At 46.6% G+C, this 19380-nt stretch overlaps 1 long non-coding RNA gene across 1 annotated transcript; it reads right to left on the reverse strand.

Annotated features, from left to right (window-relative positions):
- Nucleotides 1–12915: 12915 nt before the first annotated feature.
- Nucleotides 12916–18635, reverse strand: LOC144165458 (uncharacterized). Its single transcript, XR_013321461.1, has 3 exons — nt 18330–18635; nt 15801–15885; nt 12916–13313 (listed from the first exon to the last, which is right to left on the reverse strand). It is a non-coding gene; the product is annotated as an uncharacterized LOC144165458 (long non-coding RNA).
- Nucleotides 18636–19380: the final 745 nt, after the last annotated feature.

The following is a 19380-nucleotide window of genomic DNA, read 5'->3' on the forward strand; positions in this document are numbered from 1 at the left end:
ACTTAGATCGCCTACCTCATTCGTTTTTCTTGTTTCCTTCGACGCCAGATAAACTGCTCAACGTAATACGCAGCCTGAAAGTAACACGGGCTGTCCTCGATGCTTTACATTCTACACACATAAAAATGATAGCCCATCTGATATCAAATGTACTCGCTTTTATTGTAATTTTGGTGTTCAAATCAGGCATGTTTCGGCAAGAGCTCAAACCTGGTAAAATTATTCCAGTACATAAAAAGGAGATACTTAATTTCTTGATAACTACCGTCCCATTCGCATATTTACTTTTTTGACCAAAGTAATTCAAAAATTGGTATCATTAAGCCTAAATAATTATCTAAATAAATGTAACATTCTACCTCCCAGTCAGTTTGGCTTCCGTTCCGGGTACTCTAGTGACCTTGCGCTTATTTCACTCACTGACCAACCTAAACAGTCTATAGACAACGGTCCTTTTGGTGGCGGCATATTTATCGACCTAACAAAAGCATTTGACAAGATCAATCCCAACATTTTTTTCAATAAATTTGAAGCTATTGGGATAACTGCACCATGCACCGTTACTGCTACTTCAAAGCTACCTCTGGAACCATACACCAAAAGTATAAGTTTCTAATGTATATTCGACGTCAAAAACAACTAACATTGGTGTTACTCAAGGTTCGATTCTGGGGCCACTTCTGCCCCTACTTTACATTAATGATTTACCTACTTGCCTTTCTTCATCTACATGCATACTATATGCCGATGAGACCACAATTTTTAACTCCGACAATAGCATTACACCTTTAACTGAGAATTTAAACTTTGATATGACCAGGTTGGAGTGTTGGTTTACTAAAAATATGTTACAGATAAACGCATCTGAAAACAAAATTTCTTGTTTTCTCCTCACCACAAAAATCTTTAACTTCAATTTCCACCATCAAAATTGCTGGGAACAACATCCCTGTAAGCGATTCATCTCGGTTTCTCGGTTTCGAAGTCGAATTTAATCTAAAATACCATCAACACATTGCACTCATCAGAAAAAAAATGACGCGCCACATAAGAATAATATTTAAAGCACGCCCCTATTTCGACCAGGCAACAGTAAGGTCATTATATTTTTCTTTCATTCATTTGTACATCTCTTACTGAATTGTTTCATAGGCTAGCACACACAGCACTCACCTTACATCAATTCAGACAATCCAAAACCAAGCAATAAGAATTGCCACATCTAGACCATTCCGCAGTAACGCTGTCATTGCTTCATGCGAATAACATTAACGGTTAAGAAACTTATCAAATTTAATTTCGCTATTCATATGTATAAGACAATAAACGACCCACTTCCACACTTATCCACTTCAATATCTTTGCGTACAAACACTAATGTCACGAGGTTTGCCCTCAACAATATTTTAGTTTACCCAAAGTTCGTACTAACTACGGCAAGCAGACCGTTTATTTTTATGGGATCGAATTTTGGAATACCTTACCCCTATATATTAAATCATCACGTACACTGAATGAAGTGAAAAACAAGCTAAAAAATACAATGTTCAATCACTAGCCTGGTTTTGTTCTTCCAGTTAATTTGGTGTGTTGCTGTTATGCACTTATTCCTTGCTTGATGTTTTCATAAAATGCATTACCTTCGTAACTTTTTCATGATATTTCATACGTGTATCCGTGTTTTATATGCTTGTACCCATTATTACTGAAGTTCTTTTTTTCTCTGTCTATCTGCTGCATTTATGAAACGTTTTTTCACTTTAACATTGCAGAGGAGGTCCCCTTACAGTCTGCGACTATGCGACCTGCTTCTGTATATATTGCCCCTGTTATGTATTTTTCTATTAATAATAATAAACTGAACCTGAAATTGAAACCACACAGAACGAAGCACCCGGACTGATATGATTTCGCGTTTTCCCAAATGAGCAGGCTGAAGTTTCCTTCGGTCTAATTTCACAAATTTTACGTGCAGAACGACTCTGCCGTACACACGGACAGCCCTAATCTAATTTATCGTCGATTCCGAGACGCAAATAAAATAAGATGGAGAGAACGGCCTTTATTAGCACAAAAACAATGCACATATTATCATGCCTTTCTAGAATTGCGAAGCTTAAAAAATACATATTGAGGGAGACGTCAAGGACAGCCGTCACCCAGAAGACACGTCGCAGAGGCAGTGGAAACAGCGCGTTTATTCTGAGCGGCAACCCAGAACTCCAGCCCCAGGAATGATGATGAGGATGGGTATGAAGAATAGATGAGGTACGGCATGATGATGATAATTGTCCTGGGAAGCAGACGAAGTATACGATTAATTGGCCACGACAGTACAAGGGCCCTTATACATGTCTCCTTGAAGTGGGCACTACCGCATCGGACAGATTGATTCTCACACTTTTTCCCTCTTCGCGGAAGCGACAGCCTGGGAGCAGTTTATGGAGTGCGAGGCGTGAACGATTTCAGCCGGGACACATGCACGATCTCTGTTCCCTGTCCGAAGGAGGAGAACAAGGCGCGACGCGATAATTGACGGGGGAGGTTTCTTCCAGGATGGTGTAGGGACCAAGAAATCGATGAAGGAATTTCTCACATAATCCTGGCTTGCGAATTGGCGTCCAAAGGAGTACCTTGTCACCAGGGCGGAACTGGACAGCACGATGCGTGGTGTCATATCGAAGTTTCCGGTCGTTTTGGCAGGCTTCCGTGTGCAGGCGAGCAAGGCGACGGCAATGGGCAAGGCGTGAGACAAACTGCTCGGATAAGGGGCTTGATGTAGACACGGGAGCTGTAAAGAAGGTGGTATCCAGAATAAAAGACGGGTGGCGGCCAAAAACGAGGAAAAATGGCGAATAACCATTGGTCTTTTGAACAGCGCTGTTGTATGCGAATGTAACATATGGGAGAATCGTGTCCCAATTTGAATGGTCGGGTCGAATGTACATGGAAATCATGTCAGACAAGGTACGGTGGTAAGACAAGGTAAGGTTAGCCCATTGGTCTGCGGGTGGTATGCGGACGTGGTTTTGTGGACTGTATGAGAGGCTCGGAGAACTTCCCCGAGAAGGTTGGACAAAAAAGTCCTGCCGCGATCGCTCAAGAGTACTCGAGGGGCGGCATGACACACGAGGATCGAGCGTAAAAAGAAATCGGCGACCTCAGTAGCACAACCAGAATGAACTGGAGCTGTCTCCGCGTACCTTGTGAGGTGGTTTACAGCTGTTACGACCCAGCGATATCCGGCAGTCGTTGGAGGTAGTGGACCGTAGAGGTCAATTCCCATGGTGTCGAACGGTACCGACGGGCAAGGAAGGGGTTGTAGGAGTCCTGAAGGCGCGGAAGTCGAGCATTTGCACTGATGGCATGAGCCGCACGACGCAATGTAGCGGGGAACACAGGTGGCAAGGCCAGGCAAAAAAAGCGGCTCCGGACGCGATCATACGTCTTATGAAAGCCTAGATGTCCAGCTGTGGCATCATCATGTAGGGCTTGTAGTATCGTAGGGCGGAGGGAGTGCGGTGCAACGGGAACCCATCTGTAGCCTGAGGGGTAGTGGTTAGAATGGTGAAGGACTCCATCTAAAAGCCGAAATTGTTGAAGTTGACGACGGCAGCGGCTGTTCACAGGATGTTTGGCTCCGGTGAGGTAGTCAATTATTCCACGGCAGTAGGGATCTGATTGTTGAAGTGCTGCCAAGTCAGACACGTTGTCAGGCGCTATGTGGCTGACAGGGGCGATGGTAAGTGTCGTGCCACGTGACGTGGTCGCATCTAGTGCTTCGGATGACTCCAGCGGACATCGTGAGAGAACATCTGCATCAAGGTGCTTCTTTCCGGACTTGTAAACGACTGTAAAGTCATATTCTTGCAGTCGAATAATCCAGCGTCCGAGGCGTCCAGTTAGGTTTTTCTGCGACAGCAACCAGCACAGAGCATGGTGGTCTGTCACCACTGTAAAGGAACGGCCGTATAGATATAGGCGGAATTTCTGAACCGCCCAAACAACAGCGAGGCACTCCTGCTCGGTAATTGTCTAATTCTTCTCAGTCGCACTGAGAGAGCGGCTGGCGTAAGAAACAGCCCTTTCCATGTGTTGGTCATCAGCCTGCAAAAGCACTGCACCAATGCCATGTCCACTGGCGTCAGTATGCAGGTTAACCGGTTCGGACTCGTCAAAATGACAGAATACTGGACCGGAAGTAAGTGCTTGTTTTAACTCTTGGAAGGCCTGTTCACATGCATCAGACCACTCAAAGGGTGTTCCGGAGTGCATCAGCTTGTTGAGGGGAGAAGCAATAGCAGCGAAATTCCGGACGCAGTGACGGAAGTACGATGCCAGACCTAAGAAGCTGCGCAAATTTTTTTGTTGTAACGGGCGCGGAAAGTTGATTACCGCAGCAATTTTTTCAGGATGAGGCCGAATACCATCATTGCTTACTACGTGCCCCAAAACTTTAATGCTTCGACTAGCGAAGCTGCACTTCTTAGAGTTGAGCTGAAGCCCCGCATTGGAAAGACAGGTGAGAACTTCATCCAGTCGCTTTAGGTGCTCAGCGAAACTTGAAGAAAAGATAACGATGTCGTCGAGATAACAAAAGCATGTTTTCCACTTGAGACCGCGGAGGACAGTGTCGATCATTCGTTCAAATGTTGCAGGGGCATTGCAAAGCCCAAATGGCAGGACGTTAAATTCATAGAGCCCGTCGGGTGTGGCCAACGCGGTCTTCTCTTTATCGTCCTCATGCATGGGGATCTGCCAGTACCCCGAGCGCAGATCAAGGCTTGAGAAATATTCGGCGCCTTGTAAGCAATCTAGGGCGTCATCAAACCGTGGCATCGGGTAAACGTCCTTTCGGGTAATTTTGTTCAATGCGCGATAATCGACGCAAAATCGCACCGATCCGTTCTTTTTCTGCACTAGCACTACCGGAGAAGACCACGGACTAGTTGAAGGCCGAATAATGTTCCGCTGAAGCATTTCGGTGACATTATCACTTATAACTTTCCTTTCTGACGAAGACACACGGTAAGGACGGGGGTGAATAATGCGAGACCGGTCGGTTTCGATACGATGCGCTGCCACCGATGTCTTACCCAGTACGGTACAATTATAGTCGAATATAGATTTATGTTTGTTCAGAAGCTGCAGTAACGACTCAGTTTCAGCCGGGGAAAGGTCAGAGCTCATTGTGGCGGTTAGCGCGGGATGAGGAGAGTCGGAATTGAGATTAGCAGTAGATGAGACGGCACAGAGAGGGAAAATACAGGCGGGAGTAGAGGCAGCAACAGTAGCAATTGTGGTGCGCCGAGGTAGGATCATTGGCTCATGATTGGTGTTAACTACGATAAGAGCAGGAGTTCGCTTTTGAAAAACGCACGAGACTCGTAGCGATCACCAGCCCTTCGGGAAGGAAGCGAGAAGAGGGAGTGATGAGAATGTCGCCATCGCAAAACTTATTGGAACTAACCGAGATGATTTTCTCACTGCCAGGATCAATGACGTAATGCGCGCTGGCTACTAGGCGCTGCTGCGGCGCGTCATCAATAGTTGAATCATCCGTTTCCGCCAGTTCCACGTCTTGGCGGTCACCGGATATAATAGCGGAGGCCGACGATAGGAAGTCCCACCCTAAAATGAGCTGATGGGCGCAATGCGGCAGTACCGCGCACTGTATGTGGTGCCGAATTCCATCGATGAAAACACGCACTGTACAATATCCAGTAGGTTCGATGACACCTTGGTGCGCGTTACATAAAGAGGGCGCAGTGTACGGAGTTTTCACTTTTCGCAGTTCCAAACATAAATTTTCATCAACCACTGAAATACTGGCTCGTGTGTCCACTAGCGCATCAACAATAACACCTTCTACATCGGCTCTTAGAGTGTTCGAGGGTTTGTCTGGAGGAATTGTCGATTTTCCCACACTGCAGTTTTCCCTCCAAAAACTGCAGGAGCTAGTTTTCCTGGTGGGTGTTCGTAGCGTGGGTGGTAGGACGGAGGGGGGACAAAGAACGACGGTACGGTGAAGGCGAGCGCCGGCGTGCAGAACGATGACTGGAAGGCTCGAGTGGCCCTGGAGGCGACGAAGGGCGGTGCGGAGGGGAAACGTGTTCGGTACGCCGATAGCCGTAGGAAACCGGGAATAGTCACGTTCGTACGGGGCGTAGCCTCTTCGCTCGTCTTGCTGACGCCGACGACAGAAACGAGAAATGTGGCCCCTGATCCCACAATAGTAGCACACTGGGCCACCTCCAGGAAACCGTTGACGGCAGGGTCGCATGGTGGTGTAATAATGCAGGGAAGCAGGGGCTGCGGCAATCGCTGTCACATGGGCTTGCGGCGACGGTGGCTGAACCTGCAAGGGTGGTTTGGCCGCAATCGCAGAGTAGGACGGCGCGTAGACAGTGGCCAAGGGAGGGGTCGTGGGCGAGTAGGAATGAGTGCAGACGGTGGCAAGAGGAGAACGTGCAGGTAATATCCCGTCATGGATGTTAGCTCCTCCCTGACAATATCTCGAAGCTCCGGCGCGTTAGTGTGACAATGGTCACGCGACGAGCAAGGCGAGTCCTGTTGCTGCAGTTCGTCGCGGATGATCGCGGGAATGAGGCTGCAGAGATCCGAGTCCCCGTATTGATGAGAGGCGCAAGCCTCCAGGCGAAGGCCAATAGACTGCAGTTGGTCCAGCCATTGACAAGTCTTGCGGACATAACTGACGCTGGCAGGATTTTCCACAGCCAGAGCGTTAAAGGCAAACGGAGCGATACCCTTCAATACATGACGTACCTTGTCAGCCTCTGGCATGGTTTCATCCACACGGCGACAAAGGGCGACGACGTCCTCAATGTAGGAGGCGAATGTCTCAACAGGGCGCTGAATGCGTGCGGCAAGCGTTTGTCTGGCTACGTCGGCGTGAATGGACGGCGTGCCGAAATTTTTTCGTAGCTCCTGAGTAAAGTTAGTCCAGTCGGTGATCGTGTGTTCGTTGTTACGGAACGACGTCTTGGCTGCCTCATGCAGGGAGAAGGAGACGATTCGAAGCTTGAATGCGTCATCCCACCGATTGATGCTGCTGACCCGATTATAGCTATCCAGCCAGTCGTCGACAGCCTCACCTCGACGGCCAGAAAAACCTGGCGGATCGCGTTGGTGGGTGGTGATTGTAAACGCAGCAGGAACAGCAGCTGACTCTCCGGGGGGGGGGGGGGGGCTGTTCCCGCTCTCGTCCTGCATCATCAGAAAGCGCCTACCGGAACGGAGCTCCAGGTGTGCGACTGGGAAAGACAGAGGACGGGACCGAAGTGCACCTCTACCCCTTGAGGGAGACGTCAAGGGCAGCCGTCACCCAGAAGACACGTCGCAGAGGCAGTGGAAACAGCGCGTTCATTCTGAGCGGCAACCCAGAACTCCAGCCCCACGAATGATGATGAGGATGGCTATGAAGAATAGATGAGGTACGCCATGATGATGATAATTGTCCTGGGAAGCAGACGAAGTATACGATGAATTTGCCACGACAGTACAAGGGCCCTTATCTATGTCTCCTTGAAGTGGGCACTAGCGCATCGGACAGATTGATTCTCACAATACACATGCAGTAAATTAACACGGTGCATTTTTCGGATTCCTTGAAAATGCAGGAGCTTAGTACAAACAAGAATGGGTTAAAAATGGTCCCGCATTCCAGGTGGCAACTACATATGCAAGGTAGCGTCCGTCGTCACACAACAGTAATCTCGTCCTTAAACGATATCCACCTAATGGTTTTCATGCTAAAAAATTAAAGAAAAACAACTTAGGTGAGCTAGAGAATGACCAATACAATCACATAATCGAAATGTGTAAATCTTGAGATAGCTTAGTAAAGTGTACTTTTGGGTAAGTTGAAATGGCCTATAGATTGCGTACACACACTCACTATCTTTTCGCGCAGTGCTCGCGTCTTATATCCGTATAATAAATTCTATGGCACTCAATATTTTTATCACGGAGGAGGGAAAGCTTCATTTGTGTAGGGTCAAGAGAAGAGACCCAGTTTTTAATGAACCTACGTAACCATGAGGATTCATGCGACACACCTCTTAGAACATCTGAGAAACGATATCAGTTTTGTGTTAACAGAGCGTTGAGACTTGGCATAATGGATAAACATGTTTACATTGTAGCTATGTTTTTTGCAGTGCTTCTGTTGTTATGCCTAATCCTTTTTTGCTGCAGGGTTTTATGCGCAGTTGTTTGTACTGCTACAAATGGATGCATATATGTGTGCGTTTGTATATATATATGTAATGCTTTCTGCCTGTTCCTGCTCATTTTGTTTGATGTATAGTTTAGTTCTGCCTCTCCTAACGCTGGTATTTTAAGCACCCTCTCACAGGAGGTCCCCCTACAGTTTTTTTTTAACTAGGAGACCTCCTTCTGTATTATTATTTGTACGCACCTTTAAAACATGTGAAATAAGCTTGAACTTCACCTTCAAGACTACTTCTTGGCACTCCCAGGAAATAACACGGCTTTAATGCTAGCCTAATTCAGTTTCGACCATTAGGTTGACGTTTCATGCAAGGGCGGAGCACTTTAGGGGCCCGGCTTGTCGTCGCTTGTCCGGGGCCACGGCGTCTAGCTACAGCAGTCGGGATCGAACCTCGTTCCCTCGCGTTGCAAAGCCACTGCCAATACAATTGCGCCACACAGCCACGCGTTCGTCATATGCAGCTAGTAAACCAGTTAAGCGCCAAACTGATTCAAGTAAATCTGATTCACTTATGGCTACCAACTAGGTCGCATCGACACAGTAATTCAAGTAATATGCAGCGTAGCGGTGATCTTTGCGCTGCACCGTTGTCACGGAGGCTGCTGTTGCTAGGCCGGAAATACGTACACAATAAAATAAATAAATCAAGTGTCTCTTTATAGGCCATTTAAGTGGCTGCAGCGCCATCTCTTTACCACTATGGGGTTTAACGCCAGGCTAATACTGAGGCTTGTCAAGAGAGGGTATCACAGCCCCTTTCATGAATAACTGCTCCGCACTTCACACCTTTCACGTTGAGTGGAACTGCTTTAATTTTTTACAAACGTTCTGAGTACGAAAGTTTTATGCTCGGCTGTGGTAAGAAATAGGGGCGCCGCCAATAGGTATCCATCCCGGTTCGTTGAATTTTCCTTTGGCAGTGTCGTGTTGAGCCCGGGAAAGCTGATTAAGGACATAAGGGGAAGCGAAGTAAATGGATAAAAATCGGTGCACAATGAAGCTGCAGAGCGTATAGCAGAACTTAGCCTAAGTCCAGATTCGAATGAACAACCTAATCCTTATGCGACCTCAAATCCCTTAAGGCTTCTAGTCCAATACTTGTCAAATGTTCACCGTTTTTTAACCAAACTGCATCCACAGATCAATTTCGCAATTAAAATCGTGCTCTGGAGAATTTAGCCAGGCTGGTAATGTTACGCATTGGGAAAGAAATGAAGCAAAGTACGGGTTAACTCAGTTTCTGTAGCCGCCTACAAAGATATCGCGTGTGGTTTTAATTAAAGAGAGGGTGAGTGGTCGGCAGTTCATGAGCACCGGCCCCTATCGGTGCCCCCACAATCGTTGAAATCACTCAGACAAGCGGCTCTTCCTGTGCGCCGGGTTCCCGAAATTAAACTCAACCAATAATTTAGCGTTGGTCTGCCGATAGCCCGTATAGGATTAGCCCCGGCTCATCGTTTCGTTTCTACGGAGATGTCCGCATGCCGTATGGATGCACGGAATGGCTGGTGTGCGGTTTTTGCATCCTACAACCCTCACGTAGAGACCTCGGCGAGCTTAGTAAGAATCCAATCATCGCATGACGATGTGGTCTGTGTAACGGTAATTTAGATAGGGCAGCGCAGGATTCGAGAACCTCCTGGCATAAAACTGATACGTCAACTCCCCACTGAGGCAGTGGGAAGCAATGTGCTTAGCGAGAATGTTATGGGACAGCCGAAGAAAGTAGATTCGGGATCTACAAACAGAGAGAAAGGGGGGACGTGGAACGATCAGGGTGTTGATTTGGTATTCGGGCGAACTTATATAGCAACCAGGAGGTAGTTTTGTTGTGGGAATTCACGTGGAAGCACGAAAGGAATTTTTTTCAAAAATGTTAGTCCATACTACGGGCAACTTCAGGGCTACCGTCATTCCCGATTGTCGCAATTGTCACGGCCGCTTGATCGAAAGGGGGTCTTTTCATCAAGCGGTAGTGCAAGAGCAAATGGGATATTACGAAACTCCGGCACGAATATTAGACCGAAAAATATGCGACATTGAATTTGAAGCGGGATCGTTAAGCTCTCGGCCAAATGGTAATTCGCAGCAACGACTGCCAAATTTCCTCTTGAAAGCATCCCCATAAACATGACAGAAAAGTAGCCTGAAAAAAGCTGGATGGGGGGTGACACACAACGACGTAGTCGTTTCTGCGACAGGGAATCAGGTCACTACCACTGTCATCAGTGCAGCCTGTGTAATCTGTATTGTGCAATCATCCCACTGAGGACGTCTACAGACGTACACCGGGTGCCAAAAGAAAGAAGCCAGGCCACGCGAACGCGTAGAGAAACGCATCGCCACGCCATCTAACGTTGCATTTTTTGCGTCGAAACACCGCTGTGCGCGTGCGTGTTTAACCACACAACACTACCCTGTCGTTTTTTTCGCATGAAGTGGCAAAGCTGATCGCACTGAACGCTTGGCGGTAGGGGGTCACTTTGTATGCTCCATACATCTTGCTGGCGCATGCTGACATCGTCCTGGCTTTGACAAACCACGCGTTGCAACGAGAGTTTGATATCGTTGTTTTAAGAGCGATATCGTTTGTTTGGCTGTTCTAACGCTAAAATTTTGGTCTGTGTCAGTCTGTTCAAGGCGAATTGGAAGCATTATTTTTTGTTCTTTTTTGTCAAACCCACGACAGCGCCGGTCTCTTCTCGCGTTTGTTTCCCGTCAATACCTGTTTTAGTACGGGTGCAAGGTGACTTCTCAAGACACTTTATTCAAAAGAACTATTTCTCACCTCAAATCCTTTCAGTTTTGTGGTGATCATTTTTAGTTACCTACCAAATGCATGCTTTAGGAAGAAAAGTTGCAGATGACATCTACGCTCGGGTCTTAAGATGTAGGACTTGATAGCGTTACGTCGACTCCCAGAGAGCGTTTTGGGACGTAGTTGCTGCATTTACTACGTATGGTTCCCAAGCGCTGAAGGTTATCAAATAGAGAAACGCTCACAACAAAGGCGTTTACATGCGATTGCCGAGGAGAGGCGGAGGCCTTCTGTGCTTCTGCAGTTTAAGATGTGAGCGTGAAGGGGTGCGGCTGCGGGGTGTTGGTCAGCTTGAGCGAGAAGGTGGCAGTGTCAGTGTTACAAAGTGTTTATTCTTTAATGTGTGTGCCGGACTGAATGTTTTTGCTTTATTCTGAAGATAGAGGGAGGGTGAAAATCTTTGTTGAGGAAGGAATAGTTAGGGTTTAGGAAAAGAGGGTAGTGATATGTAAGAGAATACCGAGGTTGAATTTTACGGCTAGGCCTCAGGTGCAGCAGGTCATTCCCTTGCCCTTCCAATCAGCTCATGCTGATCTTTACTAACGAGCTGGTCTTAAGCTCCCTCACACATTTCCACAGAAGTGGAAAATGTAATGTTGGAGTTATTCTCCCCTGACCATATTCTTGCACATGGCTAGGTTGCGTTCAAGAGGGCGGATGTTCCGCGAATTTAGCAGTTTTAAAGGAGCCATGAAGAGAAAACAAAAGTTTGTTTTATTCGAAAGATTAGGTGTTTCGTAGTACCCTAAGCGCTTTCCCGGAAGCAAATAATGCTTTATTCACTGAGAAATAAGGCAATTTAAGCCAAAATTTTAAATCTCCCGCCTAAATTGCACATTTCGTCACGTGAACAATGGCGTCATACGAGCCGGTCCATGAACCAGATACTTAGTATGTCGACTCCATATAGCACCCGCACGCGGGAATCAAACAGGAACCGGGCGGCCATTTTAAAAATACTAGTAAAACCTATTGCACCCGCAGCCCTAGTCATGGAATCGCCTGATCCGGAGAACAAAACTCTCGCCGAGAAGCTCGGGCTTGCATTTAACAACCTCACACCACTTGAACGCTCAATGCTTCTAAGTGCACGAACGGCAGGAGTAGTGGGATACGCGGATGGACCGGAAAGCGACCATTCCGCGACAGCCACAACAGACGAACGCCCAGCCGTCGGCACCGCTGCCTCGTCAGCCCCGTCGCGACGGACGAATACAGACTGGTACGTATGTGCCGTATTTATATTACGGTTAATGATAGTTCAATTTCAGTAGCAGTATCACTTATGCCAGTTGGCCGGTGTCGTGTATGGAAAGCCGTTCGCGCGAGCTCTCTGCTTCGACCAGAAAGATACGAGCGTCAATGCGCGGTGTATACGGCATTCTTTTCCCCCCCAAGGTCAGAGCGCTTTGACGGCGATTTGACGAAGTCGGCGACGAGCGCCAGCATGTCCCAGGAGTGAGCTAACGTAAGGGTCCCTGCCGTAATCATTCCTCGGAAATGAAGCGAGCACACTCGTACTTCCTTTAGCTCTCTTTCTCCTCTGTTTGCAAAGTTCACAAAACGTAGCCACTTGATTCGCCGAGGTTCGTCGTTGGGCAGCACATGAAAGGAGATCTCCTCACCGGTGGGGATGTCCCCTTATGAAAATTTCTATGTCCAGTCAAAAGACAGTCTGCGTCCCGAAGGAAACAGACTGCGTGCGTCCTGTGTGTTTCCTCTGTGTTGGAATTTCGCCACCGACTTTCTGCGTACTCCAAGTGTCCCGTGTGTTTCCGTCCTCCATGCGTCCAGTCTATCTCCCAAAGGCAACACAGACACCATACGACCTTTGTGTGTCCCCTATATGTCTTGAAGGCAACAGACCGCATTCGTCCCTTGTGTGTCCCCTGTATTGAAATTTCGCCACCGACTTTCTGCGTCCTCCAAGAATCCTTTATGTTTCCGTCCTCTACGTATCCCACAAGCTTCCACCTTTTGAGTGCCCTTTGCATGCTGTCAAATAACAGTGCCCCACAGCCAGCTGCATGTAGAAAATGTCAGCCAGCTCCACAGTCACTGTTTCATGCTGCAGCTGTTTCTGTAAGAGCAAGCTGACGAAAATCACATGAATCACACGACTCTTGCAAACCTGACTATTTTATTCAGGTTGGATCCATACGTGCTGCTGCCGCCTGCCACACCAGGTGTCGCCTCATCTTTACCCCTCACAGGATGGGATAGCCACTGCCACGCTTGAACCTGAAATGACAAACGCATTGATCGCATATGAAGGGGTTTAAACAAACACGTCTCAAACATTTGCTGGTTATGCTTATAAATATAAAGGAGTGTTCCCATACAAAACTGAACTAAGTATCCTGAAAGAGAAGGTATAACTTCTAGGTTGCAAAATTAGCCACAAAATTTAGACCACATAAATTCACTAATGAGCTTACGAACATCAAATATGACATACTGTTACATAGGCAACACAACCCAGAACTAAGTACTGTTTAGATTCATGGCCTCCTCATGACGGGCATTTATACAGCCTCGCAAGAACATTTGAGATGAGATTATTGCAGCAGCACTGTGGGAACAAAGCAATATGGGGGGGGGGGAGGGGGGCAGGGAAGGCAACATAAAATTGCATGAACATGCTAAGACAGGCATTGATCAGTCGTCATCATGAGTAGTTGCTTGTGTCTACGCGTTCTTTGGAACCTATAAAGCCAGCAGTTTTATTGTGCATTTCATTTACGAGACAGCACTTGCATTGTCTAGTTTGTTTGTCTGTGCTTGCTTACAAAAAGCAAAATGTACATCACCATGAACTGACCAACCTCTAGGTTGGCTCCTCACTTTTTATATTTCCTTGTGTCGATGGGTAGCAGGCACGGGAACAGAAATAAAAAACAACCCTAGAAAAACGTGGTGGATAGCACACTTGCACCCATCATTGCACGCGTGCCACGTGGTCACTCATCCCAACAGATGTACAGTGCACGGAGTGACCCCCAAGCAGCGAAAGCTGGGCGTGGTCGCTCTGTACTTTGTGAAAATACAAGCTACTAGAAAGATTTGACAGATAGCACAAACAGTGCAGGTGCGCCAACTTTGCACCATGGCACGAATTTTTCAACGCACAACAGAAAACGCACCGGTATGTCAGTGACACCGTGGAGGAGAAATTCGAAGACAAACCAGGACATCAGTGACAGTGAAAGGGTTAAAGCGGTCAAATACAGCAAATTTAATTTCAGGGTTTATGCTTACCAGCAATGAGGAAAGCTACCGCAGTAACTTGAGCTGACTACTCTGTAACGTGCACTCAAATGCTAAAAACACACAAGCATTTTTGCATATGTTTGCACACAGAGCATTCATACTGTTCGGAAATAATGCAGGTTTTTCCTACTATAAACATCATAATATTGCCCCCAACCACGCCATTTGATTTGTTTACAAAATATTTTGTTACAAGCACCTGGCCACACCCTGCAATCTTATCCTTTTTTAAGTGAACCGTCTTTTTCCCCTTTTTCCTTTGTATGCTGCACCAGCAGTCCTGTTTGATATGGAAAGGGTGTTGCTTTGCGATCCCTATCCTAGCTTTTCCTGTTTTTTATTGAAAATGTTCTCGATCTAAATGAATGAGTGCAAAAGAAACCCTGCAGCATTCAATTCGCCAACGCTCATCCATGCACGTCCCTTTGCTGACTCCTTCGAGGTTTGTGTTTTTTTATGTTTACTGCGGAGCACAAGTTTGCTCCGATAATCTATATTTTTACAAAAACCCTGCATTATCCGTGGCTACATAACAATATTCCAAACAAAGTCTGATACACAAACCAGAACCCCCCACAGCTCTTTCTTCAATTGCTGAGTACCCTTCTACAATTGATTGATTGTAGGGTTTAACGCGCCGACGCAACACAGGCGATGAGGTGCGCCGTAGTGGAGGGCTCCGGATTAAATTTGACCACCTGGGGATCTTTATCGTGCGCCGAAATCTCGTACACACAGGCGTTTTTGCTTTTCGCCTCCATCAGAAAAGCAGCCGCCGCGGCCGGGAATCGAACCCGCGACCACGTGCTCAGCAGCGCAACGCCTTAGCCACTGAGCCACCGCGGCGGGTACCCTTCTACAATTAGGACCATCATTATATTTGCTAGAGTAAATAGCTGTTCGGGGGGGGGGGGGGGGGGGCTACGATGGCCAGTGAGACTCATTACACTACATGAAACACAGTGGCAAAAAGGCACGCAATACACCCTTTTCACTGCTAGGCACAAGTTGCATCTAGGGCATTGAAGTGAATTCACCTAAATTCTATTTCTGGGTGCATGGAATTGTTTCACTCATGTAATGTAATCCATAATATGACTTTTGAGTAGAAGTCTAAAGATCTAGTTCATCTGTAATAGGCAGTAGAAGAAAAATCCCCACACACTGTCTGTGGGCACCACGCAACTACCACAGTGAACAAGGGTGACAAAGTCGTTATTAATTAATTCATGGAGCAAGGACGCAGCCCTGATGCGACAAAAAAAATAAGAAAGGTACCAGGAAGTTTCTCACCCTCATCGGTTCCTTATTTTTTGCCCCATCTCTGCAATGTTCTTATGTCTTAATATCACTAAGGTACCACAAGAATGCCACAATGGTTTTCTATGTTTTCATGTTCTCTCAGCCTTCAAAATCGAGATTTTCATGCATTTCACAGCCGTAATGAACTCCACTTACAGGTCGTGCAGGATAGATAGAAACAGGAGGCAGCCAATTCTTCTGGTAGCTCACAACGTACATCCTCCATGTCAAACACCTGGCCCTGTAAAAAATGGAAGTTCAAGTAGTAAACAAGCCGTAAATATGCGGTATAATGCCGTGAAATACTCGCTCTGACAGGACATGACAGAATTTGTTTTTTGTAGGTGCAAAAAAGGCACCTTCAGTTCTTTCAAGCTAAAAAATAAGTACAGTGCGCACTGATTGAAACGCAACACTGCGAGCGCGTGGCTGCCAATACATGCAGCGCCGTCCATGGACGTCGCTGTCGCTGACAGCGCACCGCTGTCGCTGCGGGGAACCACTGCCCCGCTTATTGGCAACCGGAAGCAGCAAGCTTATGGTCAAAACACTCTCATCCTCGTGGTATACCACAATGCAACAGCTAGCTTCCACGGGCGTCCACTGGCGGCGCTGCATGTAGCGCAGGCCACGCGCTTGCAGTGTCACGTTTCAATCCGTGAGCACTGTACATACATGACAATCCTTACAAGGCTTTCAGCCATACTTTAAAGGAACAGAAGCATCCTTACACTGAATTAATGTTAAACTAAGCCTATTAAATATCCCTAGGTGGTAGAAATCTGTGGCCCCAGATTTCCACTGTGCAAGCATATTCTCTCGTCCAGAGGGTGCGAAACGTGGTTACGGCTTTTAAAGGAGCCATGAAGAGAAAACACAAGTTTGGTTCATTCAAAGGATTCCGTTGCTAGAATCACGCTGACACCATTTTGAACATAAACTCCACTCAAATAAGCTACAAATTAGGAACAAAGGAAATGGCCATGCGACCCACTAGCTCATTTCCCGCAACAGAACCTATGTCATACCAGCCAGCTCTGCAGTTAGCGGAGGGCGGCAACAGCAAACGCGAATTAGGCAGAGGCTATAAGCTTGCCGAACGAACTATTTGCGCTTAAATTTAGGGCACATTCTTTTTACAGTAGTAAGAATGGTGGGACCAACAGTAAAGGTTAGGAAAGCACACGTAAGCATAGAAGTACCGATGCGTACTGCTGTTGGTACTGTGCCCACTATGCTTGGTTTAGCTGCACAGGACTGCGGGGCTTTGGGGTTGTCTCGGACAACAATGGCCGATTGACACAAGCAACAGTGTCTTACGTGACCATATTTGTGGAGCGAGCACTATGTTTCATGAAACGATTATTTTCTCGCTGAACAAAAACAAGCCACGTTTAAATACGGTAAAAACAAAACAAAAGCAGAAAGCGGCTTGCCACGGTATGGTGGCACCATCTAGGTTAACTAACGGTAAAGAAGGTTTCCCAATCGACTGCAGAGCGGTCGGTTTCTGTGATGTCATTGCAGACCCTGAAAATGCACGATTTAGCGGGAAAACCAAAATTTTAGCTTAAATTAATGAATTTCTCAGTGAATAAAGCATCGTTTGCATTTGGACAAGTGCTGGGGGCACCATACCACACGAAATCTTTCGAATAACACAAACTTGTATTTTGTCTTCATGGCGCCATTAAAATTCTCTCTGAGGCACATGGTGAACGTCTCAGCGTGCCAATACCTCCAAGGGGTAGGCAAGTTGAAATGCTGACGAAACGAAAAAACAGGATGGTGAAGGAGCACGGTGGCAAGCCCACGCCCTGTTGAATCTTTTTCACACCGTGATTGTATCCCCATCACATGCATATTTGTAAGAATCAACACGTTTAACCCATGCTCAACATGTTACGGTCAACACAATTTATGCAAGCCAGCTACAAATAATGTCACACCACACAAGAATTTCTGTCTGATCATGACGATGCTGGATGAGCTTAGGAAGGTGGAAAAATTTCTTGCATTAAAACAGTGAAAGCTGCCCTGTGACTGCACCAGCAATGCAGGCTGGAACAGCATGTTTTCAAGCTGCGACGTCTAAACAATTATCTGGTCAAATGTTCACTGCCTAAAGACCTTGTGCATGTGGTACTACTTATAAAGTTGCTAGCAATGCTTAAATGTTGAAAATTCAACGTATATGCAACTCTTACGTATTATAACTACAAATGTAATGCAGCCTCCTTGCATTTCTTTACCCGTAAACGAAAACTACCCGTTAGAACAATGCTAAGCTGCCTACGTCCTGTAAAAAAATATACTGTGGGTCAACTGCCTCCTAAAAAAAAAAAAATCGGGGAGTGGGCGTTTTGTTTTACAACCATTAACGCAGTTTTCTTTTTTTCATGCAACAAGCTTTAGCGTCGAATCCACCCAAGCCAAGCGGCGGCCGCTGGGCCGTCAGCATAATGTTTTCGTTGCCGGCAATGGCAAGGGGGTCGATCACTCACACAGCATACTGGCCGCCGCTCCTGGAAGCTCATTATGACCGCGCCGACGCAGCCGGTAATTTACAATAAAAGAAGCGCGGCGAGCCGAACACCAAGGAATATACTCAACACGTTTAACAAAACAGCACTGCGGCAACGCGTAATAAAATTTTAACATGCACCACGATAAACAATTACTTACGGCAGAACACGCAGCATTTTTCACACGTCGCGTCGACAGACTGGAACTTGCAGTAGAGACTTGATTCACGTAGGCACGCACAACTTGTCAGGTATTTTGTCAAATGGCGACCTCGATGTGCGTTTGCTACAGCAGCGCAGTACGGCGACGACACAGACGCTTTGCCAGCACTCACGATGTTTCAGGCGGCACAAGAGCACTAACACGTAATATTACGGCAGGAGGAGCACGTAGTAATTCACGTAACACCAGCAAATCGAAAACAAACCACCAAAACCACGCACAACGATCCAACTACGTGTTTTCTTGCGCACCTATAACAATGACTGCATATATGCTAGCCTAGACTAGACTTATTACTACAGTTGGCTATCTAGCAGTCATAGAGTTTTAGCAGTTACTTTCTTCCTTCATCATCACACCTGAAGCAAACTAGGCAGACGCCATTATAGTATTTTATTAAAGTTGATAATAGCAAACATATATATAATGGCAGTATATTTTCTTGATGCAAGCAACGTCTTTTGTTGTCGTAAGTTGTTGCTACTCAAAAGCGAATAAAAATGGATTAACAAACGAAGTTATTATCATTGTCATCTACATCTAGATTGACTGTTTTGTGTTTTGTTCAGCGTCCAAGCATTCACCATTCACTGTTTGTGGGTGGGCTTTTCACAAACAGAACGGTCGGATAAAAAAATTATTCCCCGCAGACATACGCGAACACACGCCCACGCGCACTCACACACACACACACACACACACACACACACACACACACACACACACACACACACACACACACACACACACACACACACACACACGCACACGCACACGCACGCAGGCACACACGCACACAAAAGCACCGTGCGTCAAATCCACGCAGGCAAACAATTCACTCAAATGGAGGCTTAGCAAGACTATGTGAGCTCAAGTATTATACCTAGGTTTACTACGTGACCGTGTACTGTTTTGGTGGCTCGGAGGTTAAGTACTCGCCTGCTGATTCAAAGGGCGGAAGTTCGAAACCCGCTTACTGACCTTTTCT

Source organism: Haemaphysalis longicornis, unplaced genomic scaffold (assembly GCF_048455015.1).
Source record: "Haemaphysalis longicornis isolate Haplotype H1 unplaced genomic scaffold, Haemaphysalis longicornis Haplotype H1 scaffold_1, whole genome shotgun sequence".
Lineage (NCBI taxonomy): Eukaryota > Metazoa > Arthropoda > Arachnida > Ixodida > Ixodidae > Haemaphysalis > Haemaphysalis longicornis.